The sequence below is a fragment of the Typha angustifolia genome, chromosome 3 (assembly GCF_048772165.1).
Source record: "Typha angustifolia cultivar Huaian chromosome 3, ASM4877216v1, whole genome shotgun sequence".
NCBI lineage: Eukaryota > Viridiplantae > Streptophyta > Magnoliopsida > Poales > Typhaceae > Typha > Typha angustifolia.
In genome coordinates this window covers 3,575,387-3,593,528 of record NC_133241.1, presented here as the reverse complement: position 1 = coordinate 3,593,528, position 18,142 = coordinate 3,575,387, and positions in this window count along the sequence as shown.

The following is an 18,142-nucleotide window of genomic DNA, read 5'->3' as shown; positions in this document are numbered from 1 at the left end:
TACCGTTGGCCTTGCGAGGTGCCGACATTGTCTTGGGAACCCAATGGCTTTGAAGCTTGGGGCCTGTGACATTTGACTTTACAAACCTCACATTGACATTTTGGAGGAATGACTGGAGAGTGTTGCTGGATGAAAGTCAACCACTGCTGGAACTTCTAAACGTAGGGGACGTAAGGGAGCTCGCTTCTTTCTTGGCACCCACCTTTCCTTTCTTCTCAGATCTGCATAGAGTGAGCGCAAAGGATAGTGATATGGTCTGACTCTTGGAGGACCTGAGAGAGAACCCATCAAGCCACCCCGATTACGAGGAGCGCGACGGGTTAGTACTCGAGCGCAGGCGGATCAAGGTACCCGCGGACGAAGAGCTACGAAGGCTATTGATAGCACACGTCCATGATACTCCTATAGCAGGCCATGAAGGTGTTACGATCCTTCCTCGGCTATAGGCTCTGATACCAGATTGATACGAACCCTCTTTTGGTGCTATGGCTCTGATTCAAGATTAATACGATCTTGCACGGAACTTTGAGATCAGATCCCGAAATATCCCGCCGTTGGATCGCTGTGAAATTTTGATATGTTGTAGGCCCGGAAAAGAGCTTTCCAACGGATCTAGTTTCAGGCGAATCGGAGATGGGGATCTCGAAATATCGTTCGTTTAGTGGACGAATGTCAGGATACTCTGTTTTGGATTCCGTGGATGAAGGCACGAAATCCTAGATAATGGTGGATTGTGGAGGGCCGGTGTTGATGGGGTGGCACCGGTGTAAAAGTGATGGTGGAAGGGTTATGGATGATGGAAAGGTTAGGGATAGCGATGGATAAATTGGAAGAAGGGGGAGAAGAGGGCCACTCCTAAGGGACTAGGGTGATTGGCCTGTCGAGGGAGATTAGAAGCGGCGTTGCCGGGGAGATTGAGGGAACGAGAGCGAAGAAGATGAAGGAGGCAAGGCAAACTCAATTCTCAATATTCAATAATAATTTTGGTTGCCCTACACATACTTTTATAGGCTAACCAACAACTCAATCTTATCCTAAAACACAATCTTATCCTAAAACTCAATCTTATCCTAAAACTCAATCTTATCCTAAAACTCAATCTTATCCTAAGGTAAATCCAAGCTTGAGACGATGTCGGTGAAGTCCGAATCGTATCAGAAGGGGTCTTACGTACCTACAAGCGGCTAATCGGAGGTATGTGTGTGAATGCCAAATCAGATCAAGGTACCCATGGATAGTGATGAAGTCAGACGTGAAGAAGTATGTGCGTGAATGCCAAATCTGCTAACGAGTCAAATCAGAGACACTCAAGCCTAGTAGGCTATTGCAACCACTGCCTATACCGGAGCATATTTGGGAGGATCTCCATGGACTTCATCGAGGGGCTGCCGGAGGTTCGAGGACAATCCGTGGTGTTCGTTGTGGTGGATAGGTTGAGCAAATATGCTCATTTCATAGCATTGACGCACCCATTTTTAGCGAAAAAGGTTGCTGATTTTGGAAGTGGCGAGCTTGCATGGGATTCCTAGGATATAGTGTTAGACCGGGATCGCATATTCATCAGCGAGTTTGGACCGAGTTCTTTAGATTGCAAGGGACTCGAGTCAACCTTAGTTCAACTTACCACCCCGAGACGGATAGCCAAACCGAGGTGGTGAATTGCGGACTAGAGCAATACTTGCGATGCTTTGTGGTGGACCGACCAAAGGATTGGGTCGAATTCCTTCCATGGGTCGAGTGGTCATACAATACAGTTCATCACTCTAGCATCAGCATGACCCCCTTTGAGGCGGTTTATGGGCGCACTCCCCCTGTCTTGCATGCCTACGATAGACTCGCGGCGGCAGATAGGATCGAGCTCGACTTGGAACTTGCTGATCAGTGTGAAACCTTGAGACGACTCAAGATTCACCTAGCAACAGCCCAAAACTGCATGAAGCAGATCATGACAAAGGCCGTGAGCGAGAGTTTGAGGTGGATCAATTGGTGTTTGTTCGAGCTCAACCGTATCGGCAATCCACATTGAGGCCAATTTTGAACCAGAAGTTGGACCTACCTGAGGGGACCAGGATCCATCCGGTTTTCTATGTGTCGGCATTAAAGGCCCAGATCAGGCCTAACCATGTGGTGGGTTCGGCCTTGCCCGAACCAATCGAGGAAAGATGGCTTAGCTGAACCGGTCCAAGTCTTAGGCCGTAAAAGAAGACGCCATGGATCCAGATTGGAGACGGAAGTGCTGATCGAGTGGCTAGGCAAGCCCACTGATGAGTCTACCTAGGAGTTAGAGTCAGATATCATGGATCGCTTCCCCAATTTCACACCTTGAGGACAAGGTTGCGGAAGCGTGGTGGATTGATACAATTCGGGCTTCATCGATGTCGTCTCAAGCATGGATATACTTTAGGGATGTCTTTGTTTCTTGCTTTAGTGTTTAATTCTTAAAAAGATAAGTTTTCCGTATTTCCGTTCAAACGCGGGTGGAGTGCGTTCGATAGCACTTGTGAACGCCTGCATCAGATTCGCACATCTAGAGAGCGCAAAATCTGGGTTCGAACGCGCCTGCGAAAGCCTGTATCGCGTTCGCACATACAGAGAATGCAAAATATGTGTTCGAACGTGATTGGGCGCGTTCAATGCGGTTGGCGAAAATCTACTATTTTAGTGTTAATAATTGCCATTTTGAATTGTTTGGTTAGCCTCTAAAGTTGTGGATGACAACCATGGAATGATTATTGAATAAATTGAGTTTGGCCTTATCTCATTTGTCTTCTTCTCTCCCGTTCTCTCGCTCCCCGGCGTGGCCGCTTCTAGCCTCCCTAGTCCTTTATGGGCGGCCCACTCCTCCCCCTTCTTCCAATCTATCAATCACTTTGCCCTAACCCTTCCATCACCACTTATTTACTGGTGCCACCCCACTAACGCCGGTTCACCAACCTCCACCATCCCCAAGGATTTCGTGCCTCCATCCACGGATCCTAAGATAGATTCCCTGATGTTCGTCCACGAATCGGATGATATCTCGAGATTCCAATATCCGATTCGCCTAAAACTTAATTTGTTGGAAAGATCTTTTCCGAAGGTACAACATATCAAAATCTCACATCGATCTGACAGCGGTATTTTTCGGGATCTATTTTCAAAGTTTCGTATTAGATCTTGTCTAGATCTAAAAATCAGAATAGATCAAGCCTTGGCCAAAAAGAGGAGATCGTATCATATGAGTACAAGGACACGACATCATTGTGGACTTGTATCCATTGGCGCTGCAAGGAGCGGACGTTGTCCTTGGTGCTCAGTGGTTACAGAGTTTGGGACCCGTCATATTTGATTTCCGAAGCATGTGGATGAAATATAAACAAGGAAACAAAGATGTGCAGCTTGATGATGTTCGGTCTTCGCCGATTCCTGTGATGCAGCCTATGGTGGGGCTGCCTTGTGCGTATGATTTGGCTTATCTTCTCCAGTTAGGACCAGCATGAGATGAGCCTCAAACGAGTTCAGGTACTACCATTGAATTGTCTAATTTATTAGATAACTTTTTTGGACTGTTTGAGGAGTCACAGGAGTTTCCACCGAGGAGAGTGGCGGACCATCGCATAGAGATTGTACCCAAGGCTGCACTAGCGAATGTGAGGCCATATTGGTATCCACATGTGCAAAAAGAAGTTATCTCAAAGATGGTAGCCGAGATGTTGGAGCAAGGCCTCATTCAACCAAGTCATAGCTCATACTCATCCCCCATGCTATTAGTGTGAAAAAAGGATGGGACATGGCATTTTTGTGTCAACTATCGGGCACTAAAGGCCATTACCGTCAAGGACCGGTATTCCATTTCGATTATCAAGGAGTTGCTAGATGAGCTTGTAGGGGCGACTATATTTAGTAAGCTTGACTTGAGGGTCGGGTATCATTAAATTAGAGTTCATCTGGCGGATGTGCACAAAACTGCATTTCCGACTTCGGATGAGCATTATGAGTTCCGGGTGATGCCTTTTGATCTCACCAATGCTCCAGCTACCTTTCAAGGCCTCATGAATGATATATTTTGGCCTCTATTGTGACGGAATGTCTTAGTATTTTTTGACAATATTTTAGTGTATAGCAGGGCTGAATTGGAGTATTGGCGGCATTTGGAGGATGTGCTGAATTTGTTGAAGCAGAATCAATTGAAGATCAAAAAGTCTAGGTGCCTATGGGGAGTACCAAAAATGGAGTATTTAGGCCACATCATTTCAATGGATGGTGTAGCGATGGATCCTTAAAAGGTTGCATGCATGACCGCTTGGCCTATTCCTACTACTATCACCGGATTGAGAGGATTTTTGGGGCTAACCGGATATTATCGCTAATTCATTGCCAGATTTGGCAAGATCACTGCTCTTCTCACTTCTTTATTGAAGAAAAACTCTATTAGATGGACAGATGAAGCCACTTCAGCTTTTAAAAAACTAAAAACAGCAATGATGACGACACCCGTTTTAGCGTTACCAAACTTCAACAAAGAGTTCATTGTAGAATATGATGCATCGGGTGTTGGAATAGGAGCTGTACTAATACAAAAAGGACATCCCATTGCCTATCTCAGCAATTATTGACTTATGAGAGAGAGATGTTGGTAATTCTGCATGCGCTGACAAAGTGGAGGCCTTATTTGATCGGTAGGAGATTCATTATCCGAACCAATTAAAGGAGCCTTCCATACTTTATGGGACAACGCATACACGTTCTGGCACAGCAAAGATGGGTCAAAAAATTTCTGGGATATGATTATGAAATCCGAAGGGGACGAAAAATAAAGCAGCAGATGCACTATCGTGCCAACCCGATACCGCCGAGCTTGCAGCCTATTCTTCTCCTACCTTCCCCTTACTTGATGAGCTGAGGTATGCATGTACATCTAACCCAGATATTTTGAGATTGTGCCAGGAGGTGATGGATGATCCGGAGCGCTATCCAAAGTTGGAGAACCGAGGCAGTTTGCTGCTGGATCGCGGATGCATTCGAGTGCCCGCAAATGATGGATTACGATAAAAATTGTTAGAGCACTTCCACCAAACTCTAGAGGCTTGTCATGAGGGTGTCTTGAAGACTTATAGGAGGATATCTCAGAGTTGCATGTGGCTAGGATTTGAGGCGGGATGTGAGGAGTTTTGTCCGTGCTTGCGAAGTCTGTCAAAGGGCTAAAGCAATTACATTGAAAGCGACCGGATTACTACAGCCTTTACCTATACCAGATCGTGTTTGGGAGGACATTTCTATGAATTTCATAGAGAGTCTTCCGCTGGTACGTGGATATTCTGTTATCTTTGTGGTGGTTGATAGATTGAGTAAGTATGCGCATTTTTTGACATTGTCACATCCATTTTTAACCAAGTCGGTGGCTGAAATTTTTATTAGAGATGTTGCTTGGTTACATGACATGCCATGCATGATTGTCTCAGATCGTGATCGTGTATTTATGAGTGACTTTTTGACTGAGTTTTTCAGATTGCAGTGGACTTGATTAAACTTCAATTCAGCCTACCATCCATAGACGGACAGCCAAATTGAGGTGGTTAATCGAGGCATTGAGCAGTATTTGAGGTGCTTTATTGGAGAGATGCTGAGATGATGGTTAGAGTTCTTACCATGGGCGAAGTGGTCTTATAACACCGCCTTTCATAGCAGCATTGCATGACTCCATTTGAGGTGGTGTATGGATGCACGGTTCCAGCGTTACACGCTTATGATCCAGTGGCATATGCAAACCGAATGGAGGTGGACTTAGCGTTGATGGATAGAGATGCCACATTTATGATCGTAGCCATAGGGAGCAGGAGTTCGACATCGACAGTTGGGTGTTTGTGAGGGTGCAACTATATCGACAGGTGATCTTGCGTCTGACGTGTAACCAAAAGTTAGCACATCGCTACTTGGTCCGTTTCGGGTGTTGGAGCTTATTGGTCTTCCATGTTTCATTGCTGAGGGAGCGCATTAGAGATCATGAGATCGTTGGATCAGTTCTACCGGAGCCATTGGAGGCGACAAAGATTGTAGAGCCAGTTCGTGTACTTGCTAAACATCGACGATGACGACATGATACTAGATTGGAGATGGAGATTTTAGTTGAGTGGCTTGGCAAGCCAACTGATGAGGTGACATAGGAGTTGGAGACTGATATCTTGGAGCGTTTTCCTGACTTTCACCTTGAGGGCAAGGTGGGGGAAGCGTGGTGGGCTGATACACTTAGTTATGATCTTTTCTTATTACATTAGTTTTTTAATTTTATTAAAATAAAATTCTTGTAGGTCGCATTCGAACGCAAGAGGGGTCGCGTTCAAATGCCGTTGTGAACGTTTGCATTAGGTTCGAAAATACAGAGAACGCATATTATGCGTTCGAATGCGATCGGGCAAGTTCGAACGCCCGCGTTCAAACGCCTGCATCGCGTTCGCACATCCAAAGATGGAGCTTTTTGAGTGCGTTCGAACACGATCGGGCGCGTTCGAACACGATCGACAGGAATCCTCTAGAATTAGGGTTTCATATTGTTTTAGGACTTGTTGGCTAGCCTCTATAAATATGTGGACGGCAGCCAACTTCATAATGCTATTGGATTATTGAATTCTTGCCTCTTATCTTCTCTCTAGACTCTCTCCCCCCTCTCTCTTCACGATCCTTCCACCTCTACAGTTGGTAAGGTTTCTCCTAACTTCTAATCCCCCTCGACTGTCAAGCCACCCCTCTTTTTTGGATCTCGACCACTTCGTTCCCTTCGTCTACTTTCCTTAATCACATCCACAATCCACCTTCATTTCCATACCCATCCATAACCCTAACATCCACTCCACCCATCACCACCACCATCACCCATGTTCTTTCATCTTTTCGTCCTAGTTACAGTTCTAATTTGCGAAGGCGTAAATATAAAAATTGTAGTCCAGGAAGTTATGGATCTAACCCACTTGGTTTCATAATTTTATGACTACCGAAGAATATCTGACAAATATTTTCCCACGGTTGCATGGACTGATTCATGTAATACATCAGGTCTTAAAGGAATCGTTGTGTAGCCTATCTTTGGTACGAGAACCCCATCAATTTGGTATCAGAGCACATAAAAAATCTAATAAACTATTAGTCTTATCCCCTAGGCATTTTTCACAAATTAGGATCTATTATATAATTATGTATATGCATATTTTAGCCTCTAGCATAATTATATGACCTTATTCAAAGTTGATTTCAGTCAAGCATATTTTATCATGCATTTGATTAGACTGATCTGGGATATGAATATACTGGTGATTTATAGAGATGACAACATGATACACTTAGTTAGGAGCTTTTCTTATTGCATTAGTTGTTTATTTTCATTAAAATAAAATTCCTTTAGGTTGCATTCAAACGCAAGAGGGGGTTACGTTCAAATGCCCTTGTGAACGCCTGCATCAGGTTCGCAAATATAGAGAACACATATTGTGCGTTCGAACGTGGTCGGGCGAGTTCAAACGCCCGCGTTCGAATGCTTATATCGTGTTTGCACATACAGAGAACGTCTTTTGGTGCGTTTGAACATGATTAGGCACATTCGAATGCGATTGGCAGAAATCCTCTAGAATTAGGGTTACATATTGTTTTAGGACTTATTGGCTAGCCTATAAATATGTGGATGATAGACAACTTCATTATGCTATTGAATTATTGATTTCTTGCCTCCTATCTTCTCTCTAGACTCTCTCCCTCCTCCCTCTTTACCATCCTTCCATTTCTACCGTTGGCAAGGTTTCTCCTAACTTTTAATCCCGTTCGACTGTCGAGCCACCCCTTTTCTTTGGGATTTCAACCACTTCGTTTCCTTCGTCTATATCCCTTAATCACATCCACCATCCACTATCCACCATCCACCTTTATCTCCATACCCATCTATAACCTTAACATCCACTCCACCTGTCACCACCACTATCACCCATGTTATTTCATATTTTCGTCCCAGTGTAGTTCTAATCTATGTGCGAAGGGTGTAAATACAAAAGTTGTTGATCGAAAAGTTACGGATCTAACCCACTTGATCTCATAATTTTCTGACTACCGGAGAATATCTGACGAATATTTTCCCACGGTTGTGCAGATTGATTCCTATAATATATCTAGATCTTGAAGGAATCGTTGTGTAGCCTATGGTATGAGAACCCATCAATTTGGTATTAGAGCCAGGCGAACACTAGACCTCCATTAATGGTTGAAACAAGGAAGATGACATCAACAAGGAGACCTATGGAGAGCACACCAACAAAGAAAGACTCAATCCATGATGATCCTAACCATGAGGCCGATTCCTTTAGAGTGACCACGGCAAGACCGAGTCAACCAACGTCCATACGTGTGAATATGGGCTTGGTGGATGAACTTAGGGGCATGTTGCAAACATTACTGCATAAAGTTGATACAATTCAAAAGGATCATAATGATTTTAAGGAATATGTCATGAACTGATTGGGTTCGTCATCTCCTCGATGACGATCGGAGTTTCAAGAAGGACCAGTAGTGGGACCTCATCGAACCGATACCTCACCGGTCCAGGTGCGTCATGGGAGTGAGTGTCAATGATCCCTTCTTACCTATGCCTACATATCATCCCCCACTTCCATTACAAAACCCAAGATCGGCGGTGGTGGAACCCGAGAGACGTGCGGCATCGGTGCACTTCGTCGATGAGAAGGATTGGCACTTTGAGGATGAGGCTGATCCCTTTGGAGATGGTGATAGACGTGCTCGAGGATTTAGAGAAGGTGATCAACATACACAAATATTTAGACCTGAACCAAGGATCTTTCAAGTTGAATAATATTTTGATTGCCAAGGTACAACAGAAGATGCAAAGGTCTAGATAGCAAGCTTTCACCTAAAGGAACGACATTGCATTGGTATAGATCAGTTATTCATGGTGGTGGATTTACTGGATGGGCTGATTTTTGTTTGAGGATTACATGCAGATTTGGAACTGCGGCATATGAAGATTTTGCTATCACATTAAGCAAGATGGTTTAGAGGATGACCGTATTGGAGTACCAAGCTGAGTTTGAAAGAGTTAGTAGTCGTTGTGAGCCACCTTAGCCCGAACTAACATTGATGAGCATATTTATTTTAGGGCTGCGGGATGAGTTACAAGCGGATGTTCGTGCTCTTTGTCCTACTACTCTTGAGGAGGCCTTTGAGAAGGCAGTGAGAATGGAACAAAATCATAGGGCTCTAAAGATGGCAGCAAAAACCAATTGGAGAAACCGAGATGGGCGGTTTGCACCTAGAACGCCGGTTGGAAATTCTACGGGTTTAAAAACAGCGGCTGTGAGCACTAAACCATAACCACTTTTGAGACCTTCTTCTGATGTTAGAGGAGGCACAAGACCCCCTGTTTGAACTCTCACACCTGCCCAAGTGGAGGAGCGAAGAGAGAAGGGCCTTTATTTTCGATGTGATGAGCGTTTCACCCTCGCTCATTGCTGTTCTAAACCGATCGGGAATGTGATGCTTATCGACGGTCTTGAGGAGGATGATGAGGTTGTTGATGATGGAGAGTGTCTAGAGGAGGTCATGAGGAGGCCGTTGAGGAGGGCATGGAGAAAGATATCCAAACGAAAATATTGATGTATGCATATTCGGGTATTTCCGTGTCGAGGACGTTACGGGTAGACGGACTCATTAGAAAGCATTGTGTGCACATCCTACTCGATTTAGGGAGTACACACAACTTTCTACATGATAGGTTAGTGAGGAGATTGGGTTTCGATGTTGAACCGACCACGGGATTTGACGTTGCTATTGGAGATGGCACAAAGCTCAAGGCGGAGAGCTTGTGTCGCCGGGTCGGTATACGAGTATAAGGATACGACATCATTGTGGACTTGTATCCATTGGCGCTGCGAGGAGCGAACATTGTCCTTGGTAATCAATGATTATAGAGTTTGGGACCCCTTACATTTGATTTGAAAAGCATGTGGATGAAATTTAAACAAAGAAACAAAGATGTACGGCTTGATGGTGTTCGCTCTTCGCCAATTCCTACGATACAGCCTATGGTGGGGCTGCCGTGTGCGTATGATTTGGCCTATCTTCTTCAGTAAGGATCAGTAGGAGATGAGCCTCAAATGAATTCAGGTACTATCATTGAGTTGTTTAATTTATTAGATAACTTTTCTGGACTGTTTGAGGAGCCATAGGAGTTGCCACCAAAAAGAGCGGCGGACCATCGCATAGAGATTGTATCCGGGGCTGCACCGATGAACGTGAGGCCATTGTGCAAAAAAAAAGTTATTTCAAAGATGGTAGCCGAGATGTTAGAACAAGGCCTCATTCAACTAAGTCATAGCTCATACTCATCCCCCATGCTATTAGTGCAAAAAGAGGACGGGATGTGAGGAGTTTTGTCCGTGCTTGCAAAGTCTATCAAAGGGTTAAGGCAACCACCTTGAAATTGGCCGGATTACTTCAACCTTTATCTATATAGGACCATGTTTGGACAGACATTTCTATGGATTTCATAGAGGGTCTTTCGCTGGTATGTGGTTATTCTGTTATCTTTATGGTGGTTGACAGATTGAGCAAGTATGCGTATTTTTTAGCATTGTCACATCCGGTTTCAACCAAATCAGTGGCTGAAATTTTTGTTAGAGATGTTGCTCGGTTACATGGCATGCCATGCATGATTGTCTTGAATCGTGATAGTGTATTTATAAGCGACTTTTGGACTGAGTTTTTTAGATTGTAGGGGACTCGATTAAACATCAGTTCATCCTACCATCCACAAACGGACGGCCAAACCGAGGTGGTTAATCGAGGCATTGAGTAGCATTTGAGGTGATTTTTTGGAGAGATGTCGAGACGATGGTTGGAGTTCTTACCGTGGACGAAGTGGTCTTACAACATCGCCTACCATAGCAGCATTGGCATGGCTCCATTTGAGGTGGTGTATGGACGCACGGCTCCGAAGTTACGCGCTTATGATTCAGTGGCATCTGCAAACCGGATGGAGGTGGACTTAGCGTTGATGGATAGAGACACTACATTGAGGAGGTTGTGTGCTCATCTTAAACTTGCTCAAAACCGCATGAAGCAAGTTTATAATCGTAGCCATAGGGAGCAGGAGTTCGACATCGACAGTTGGGTGTTTGTGAGGGTGCAATTGTATCGACAGGTAATCTTGCATCCGATGCGTAACCAAAAGTTAGCACATCGCTACTTTATTCCGTTTTGGGTGTTGAAGCGTATTTGTCCGGTTGCATATCGTTTGGAGTTGGCGGAGGGGTTGAGAGTGCATTTTCATTGTTGAGGGAGCGCATTGGGGATCATGAGATCGTTGGATCAATTCTACCGGAGCCATTAGAGGAGATAGAGATCGTAGAGCCAGTTCGTGTACTTGCTAAACGCCGATGACGACATAGTACCAGATTGGAGATGGAGATTTTAGTTGAGTGGCTTGGCAAGCCATCCGATGAGGCGACATGGGAGATAGAGACTGACATTTTAGAGCGTTTCATAGACTTTTCACCCTGAGGGCAAGGTGGGGGAAGTATGGTCAGCTAATACACTTAGTTAGGATCTTTTCTAATTGTATAGTTGTTTATTTCATTAAAATAAAATTCCTGTAGGTCGCATTCAAACGCAGGAGGGGGTCACGTTCGAACGCAGGAGAGGGTCACGTTCGAACGCCTTTGCGAACACCTGCATCAGGTTCGCAAATACAGAGATCGCATATTATGCGTTCGAATGCAATCGGGCGAGTTTGAATTCCTGCATCGCGTTTGCACATACAGAGAACGTCTTTTACTATGTTCGAATGTGATCGGGCGTGTTCGATTGCGATCGGCGAGAATCCTCTAGAATTTGGGTTACATATTATTTTAGGACTTGTTGGCTAGCCTCTATAAATATGTGGATGGCAGCCAAATTCATTATGCTATTGGATTATTGATTTCTAGTATCCTATCTTCTCTCTATACTCTCTCCCTCCTCCCTCTTTACCATCCTTCCATCTTTACCGTTGGCTAGGTTTCTCCTAACTTCTAATCTCTCTCGACTGTCGAGCCACTCCTATTTTTTGGGATCTCGACCACTTCGTTCCCTTCGTCTATATCCCTTAATCACATCCACCATCCACCATCCACGTTCATCTCCATACCCATCCATAATCCTAACATTCACTCCACTCGTCACCACCACCATCACTCATGTTAGTTCATATTTTTGTACTAGTTTCCATTCGAATCTGCGAATGGTATAAACACAAAAGTTGTAGATCAGGAAGTTATGGACCTAACCCACTTAGTTTCCTAATTTTCTGACTACCGGAGAATATTTGATGAATATTTTCCCACAGTTGCACAAACTAATTTATATAATACATCTAAATCTTGAAGGAATCGTTGTGTAGCCTATCTTTGGTATGAGAACCCATCACTATACTGTTGGGATTTTATGTCGAGATGATCTCTAGTATGAGTATGCATGTGATAGATTAGTAGAAGTATACATATGTTAGATATGTGGTTAGAGACTGCATTGCATCATTTTTTTGCGGGCAAGTGAATCCTTAGCTCCATAAAATAGGGTAAGCTCCGCTGATCTGTTCGGATCACAAATTGCCTCAAAATCAAATATGGTCTCCACCTCATCATTTCATGTAAGATAGCAAGCATCTCCCGCTCGTAAGTGGATAGCTGCTATGACCTCCCGGTCAAGCCTTTGCTAAGATAGGCAATTGGCCTCCTGGTCTGCATCAATACAACCCTAATGCTTGCTCCCAATGCGTCACATTCAATCACGAACTGCTTGGTGAAGTCGGGTAGTGCCAACACCGGTGCGGTCGCCATTGCTATCTTCAACTCCTCGAATGCCTTTGTCGCTTCATCATTCCATTCAAAGGCATCCTTCTTCAGCAAGGCTATCAGTGGTGTTGCGATTTTCCCATACTTGGCCACAAATCTACGATAGTAACCTGTTAAGCCAAGGATACTGCTTAGCTCCTGTACTGTCCTTGGTTTTGTCCAACTGAGCATGCATGCCACCTTGCTCGGGTCGGCTGTGACTCCCTCCGCTAAAGTGATGTGTCCCAAGTACTCTAGTCATCTCTCGCCCCATAGGCATTTACTCCCTTCACCCTGAGAGAGTGGTCCATCAAGAGTGCCAGCACGGACAGTAGATGAACCAAGTGCTCCTCCCAAGTCTTGCTGTACACTAAAATGTCATCGAAAAATACTAACATATATCATTGTAGGAGTGGACGGAATATGTCGTTCATTAGCCCTTGGAAGGTTGTCGGTGCATTCATCAACCCAAATAGCATCACTCGAAACTCATAGTGCCTGTCATGAGTTCGGAACGCTGTTTTGTGTATGTCCTCAGCACGCACTCAGATCTGGTGATACCTTGCATGCAGGTCAAGCTTGCTGAAGTATGAAGCTCCCGTCAGCTTGTCCAACAACTCCTCTATAACTGGTATTAGATATTTGTCCTTGACAGTTATGGTGTTCAGCGCGCGGTAATCTAGGGAGAAATGCCAACTGTCGTCCTTCTTTCTCACGGATAGAACCGGTGAGGAATAGGAACTCCGACCTGGCTGGATAATGCCCTGCTCCAACATCTCCACAACCAACCTTGAAATCTCCTCCTTTTTGACATGTGGATATCGATAGGGCCACACGTTTGCTGGTTCAGCCCCCGATACAATCTCGATCTTGTGATCGGCGTGCTTGGCAGGAGGCAACCCTCATGGGCCCTAAAAAAGTCCAAGAAAGTCAACTAATAAGCAATCCAAATTGAGACGAGTACCTAAGTCAGAGATGATCTCAGCCTCCATCGGCGCCAATTGAAAGAAGTAGGTAATTTCACCTATCCATGGAGCTCCTATCAATGGCTGTAAAGAGGGGCTCGTTTGCGTGCAAACTCCCTCGAGTTGTACCACATGTCCATCTCTCCGAAATGTGAGTCTCATTTGTGAAAAATCAAATGTGGCAAGAGCGAGACTCTGTAGACACTTGGTGCCTGGTACGACGTCAGCTCCTCGAAGTGCCAGTGGGTACAAGTCTAAGGTGAAGCTATGTCCCTGCACTTGTACCACAACTCCTTGATAGACACTGTCGGCTCTAAGGTGGGTGCCATCGTCGATGGTCACATCAAATCTGATAGTGGCCTCGGTATCGAGCCCTATACTACGTACCAATCTCTCATCCAAAAAGTTTTGCGTTCTCCCCATGTCAATGAGGATGTGCACACACTGCTTTTTGACGAGGCCATCCACCCGTAGGGTCTTTGGGGCGTTAGTACCAAAGTATGCCTGCATCGAGATCTCGGCTTGCATGTCCTCCTCCACTATCTCCTCAAGCTCCTCTCCAACTACCTCCTCTGTGACACCCCCCTCAGCCTCGTCATCATTGCCGATAATCAACATGACACTGCCTATAACCTTGGTGCGTTGATGCCCCGGAATTTAGCGCTCGTCGCACTAAAAACACAAGCCCTTTTTCATCCACCTACGCTTGGGACAAGGATCGACCTTTGGGTTGCATGCCTCCTCCTCTGAACCCGGTCGTCGGTCTCAGGGTACCCTACTGTCCCAAAGAGGGCGCGAGTGGTCTTGTCATAGAATTGGATTCACCATCCATAGTATATATCAGTTGTCTTTTGATGTCCAACTTGTCCTCATAGCCCCTTTTAAAGTAGTATACTTACGTTCCATCCTCGTGGTAATTTTGAAGTCTTCCATCAAAGTCTGTGATTGCATGGAATAGACATCGACTTTTATCTCCTCGCGTAGCCCTGAGGAGATGGCTTGATTACTTACCGTGGGTGGAATGGTCCTATAGTACTGTATTTTATAGCACTATTGAGATGACACCATTTGAGGCAGTGTATGGTAGACCACCACCCACCCTGAGTACATACAACCCCAAGGCATTTTCAGTTAGGATAGAGATAGAGATAGAGCTGGCAGATTGGGATGTACTACTACAAAGGCTACGGGAGCATATGACAGCGGCCTAAAACCACATGAAACAAGTATATGACCGCCGGCATCGGGAGTTAGAGTTTGAGGCTGGGGATCTTATTTTCGTGTGAGTTCAGCCATATCGACAAGTTACCCTATGTCCGGTAAGCAACCCCAAGTTAGCGCATCGGTATTTTGGATCGTTCCGTGTATTGGAGCGAGTTGGGCTAGTAGCATATAGATTAGAGTTATTGGAGGGATCTTTGGTTCATCCCGTGTTTGATGTATTGCTATTGAGGGCGAGAGTAGGGGCGGATCAGGCCGTAGGCACACATATACCCAATCTGATTGAGGAGATATAAGTATTCCAGCTAGTACGCATGTTGGCAAGATAGGGGTGACGCCGTGAAAGGCGACTAGAGATAGAGATATTAGTGGAGTGGCTTGGACGGCATTTTTACGAGGCAACGTGGGAGTCTGAGGAGGACATAATGGAATGCTTTCCAGACTTCTCACCTTGAGGTCAAGATGATGGAAGCATGGTGGATTGATACAACTAGAGCTGTATCAAGTTGTATCGAAAGAAATAAATTTACTTGAGAAATAAGGCTTTTTGCTGAAGGCGTTCAAATGCCAGGGACTCGCGTTCGAATGTACCATTCAAACACCTGCACGCGTTCACAAAGATAGAGAACGGGATTTGCGCATTCGAAAGGGGCCTCAATCCCGTTCGAACACACCCGTTCGAAGGTCTACATGCGTTCCCAAAGATAGAGAATGGAATTTGTTAGGTTTTTTTAATTGTTGGCAATTGTGTACAAAATATTCTAAGTATATTTTTTACATGTATATGAGCTTTACACAAGTCTAGAAAATCTCTAGTTTGAAGAATTGCAAAATTATTGAAGCAAAGTTGATGAGATCAAGTCATACCAACGAAGTTTGAAAATCTTGGACTTTCGTGAGTACGAATAAGACTCGGATTTGGCTCTATCTTGAAGATCATGACTAAGACTCGGATTTGGCTCTACCTTGAATATCATATATAAGGATTATAAAACCCTATCTCTAGGGTAGTTGAAGAAGATTATTGAAGGAGATTTCTTGAGGCTACATCGGTTCTTCAACTAACAAGGTTCCACTCATCTACAAGAATTTAATTTTTCATCTTAAGGGTTATCTAGACGAAAGATCAATCTCGAGGGCTACTAAGGTTGGACTTCAATCATGAGAAGCAGTGAATCGCGGGTTCTAGTGAGTAAGACTGAGAGGAACAAAGTCGTTTGGATCGACGGGTTGTTTTGTGAGTCAGTCTTGTAACTGCTAATATTCTAGTGATTGGTTTTGATCCAAGTTTGGATCCGTGGTTTTTTTTCCATTTGAGTTTTTCCACATTAAAATCTTGGTGTTCATCTCTACTTTCGTTTTTAATATTTCTTTCGACTTTTATTTAAGCGATCGAACGATATCATTGCCTAAATGTTAGATACATATGTGTGTCTAGGGGTTTTTTTAATTGGTATCAGAGCAGGTTCTCTCACTCTTTGAGAGAGATCAGATAGGCATGGATTTTCATAGAGATGGACCATCATCTGTTAGACCTCTTATTTTAGATGGATCAAATTATGGATATTGGAAAGCTAGGATGAGAGCTTATTTGAAGTCTATAGATGAGTAAGTATGGATAGCCATTGTGAACGGTTGGAGTCCACCAATGTACATGGTGAATGATAAGTTTTTTGAGAAACCGATTGAGTCATGGGATAAGACAGATTATGAAAAAGTTGGCTGGAATAGCAAAGCAATAAATGCAATTTTTAGTTGTGTTTCCTCAGAAGAAATTAGAAGAATTTCTACTTGTGAGATAGTAAAAGAAGCCTGGACGATCTTAGAAACAACTCATGAAGGAACTATGGCAAAGCTAAGTGATATAGTCAACTCTAGTTTCAACCTAGGAGAGAAAATTCCTGAAAACAGAATTGTCCGTAAGATCCCTAGGTCTCTTCCAGAAAGGTTTCATGCGAAAGTTACAGCTATTGAGGAAAGTAAGGTTATCGATTCTATGAAAGTTAAACAATTGATAGGAAATCTACAAACATTTGAGTCTAGTCTTTCAAAATCAAGGAAGTCCAAAGGAATGGCCCTATCCACAGTTGAACAAAATTTAGAGGAGTCTGATGATGAAGGTAATTTAGATGTTGAGATGTTGACTATGTTTGTCTTAAAGTTCAATAAATTCTTTCGAAAGCCAAACAAGTTGAATGCTGAAAAACTTGAGAAAAGCAAAGCCTTTGTGAAAAAGAAGAATTCTGTGAGTTCGAATATATGTGTGAGCAACAACAATATCAAACAGAAAAATAAGAATTCTGAGAATAAAATTCGATGTTTTGAATGTTCTGGTTTTGGACACATCACACAAGAATGCCCTAATCGTCTAAAAAGGAAGGGTAAAGCTATGAAAGTTACTTGGGATGACTCCGATGAATTTGATGATGATTCTGAAAAAGATGAAGAAAACTTTGTAGCCTTTGCCTCTTCTCTACTTAATACTGACTCTGTTGTTGATACTGATAGTACAGATGATCTTGATATGTTACCAGCTGAGGAAGATGAATCTGAAATTCAAAAGGCATATAATGACTTGTACCTGGAGTCGTTTAAACTCAAGAAAAGCAATCTTAGACTACTTCAACGACTCAAGGTAATCGAACCAGATTTAGTTGGAACTTGAACGTGTCAAAGACCTTTCTGAATAACTTGACAATGTAAAAAATAAGATGAAGGCTGATGAAATTGAACTAGAGCGATTGCAGAAGGAAGTGACATTTTTTGAAGGGAAGAACAAACTTGACGAGATTCTAAAAGCTCAGATCTCTGGAAAAAACAGGTATGGTGTTGGATACACTGGTAATTCAAATAATAATAAAACTGTTTTCGTTTCTGTAGGTATACAAAAGGAAGAATACCTAAAGTCATCAACCGCATTTACAAAGCAATCTTGGATGAATGCTTCTAAACTGAAGTTGAATCTACAAATTGGTGAATCTTCAACGGCACCAAAGGTAAACTTTAATCATACTCCTCGACAAAAGGTGAGTAGAAAAGGATTTGTTCCAATATGCTTTTATTACGGCATTCTAGGGCATATTCGACCTCATTGCAAATTATTTCAAAAACCTA